This window comes from Pinus tabuliformis, chromosome 7, assembly GCF_031772625.1.
Source record: "Pinus tabuliformis cultivar Carrire ecotype Pingquan chromosome 7, CPIR1, whole genome shotgun sequence".
Classification (NCBI taxonomy): domain Eukaryota; kingdom Viridiplantae; phylum Streptophyta; class Pinopsida; order Pinales; family Pinaceae; genus Pinus; species Pinus tabuliformis.
Genome location: NC_142293.1, coordinates 865,192,498 through 865,193,406, shown reverse-complemented (window position 1 = coordinate 865,193,406; position 909 = coordinate 865,192,498). Strand labels below are relative to the sequence as shown.

General features: G+C 38.1%; 1 pseudogene; it reads right to left on the bottom strand.

Annotated features, from left to right (window-relative positions):
- Positions 1-219: 219 nt before the first annotated feature.
- On the bottom strand, positions 220-663 carry LOC149250352 (abscisic acid receptor PYR1 pseudogene; annotated as a pseudogene).
- Positions 664-909: the final 246 nt, after the last annotated feature.

Here is a 909-nt window from a genome sequence, read left to right as displayed (position 1 = left end):
TTGCAGGACCATTATCCACCCAAGAACTCGCAAGAAAAGTGGTTTTGGCGTGCTACTTGTCGCGCAGTTAGGCTGATCACGTGAAATTTCAAAATACAGCTTACAACTTTAAGGGCGTGAGAGAAACTACATACCACCTCAGAAAATTAACTCCATCATTTCCGCGCGTTTTCTTCCGGCAATACGATCTCCACCATTCATCTGTGTCTATTCATTCACTTAATTCCTCACGATATCTTCTGTAGAATTCCCCTCTGGAATATCTGTCACATAACATTCCACAAAATTAGTCCAAACACTTCCCTCCTCCACAAACTCATTCAATGTCGTCATTGATTGATAATTCTGAAGGCGGTGCTCTCCTCCCAACACCCTGAAACTCAGAATGTGCTCCTCCTTGTCCAGAATCTCGAGGCGCTCAATGTTGTTCTTCACTGGAAGCCCCGATACGACTCTAACTTCCCTCACGCATCCCACCTTGACATATCCCTTGACGGAGCAGCTGCTGACGAAGGGCTTGTATGTTTCAGGGTTATCGAACCTTCGAATAACCGACCACTCTGCACTCGCCGGTGTGTTGATCCTTTGAATATTTACGGACGAGCACTGCTTTTCTTCCTTTCCAACCTGGTGGTTGTAGTACTTGTTTTGTTGGGCAACCATAATTTTGATTTCAATCTCTCGACAAATTTTAATTTTGCTACCTCATCATTTACATTTATGTATATATATAAATTCAACTTAATTATGATTAGCGTGACTTTTTACTATATTTAATATCTAGTAAATATATTATTAGATAGTTTTATATTTGTGAGATCGTTTTAAGATAGTATCATACCTTTAAAAAGTTTTAAAATAATTTTATATTTTCGTTAATATAATTTTTTTATAATGTTAGTATAATTT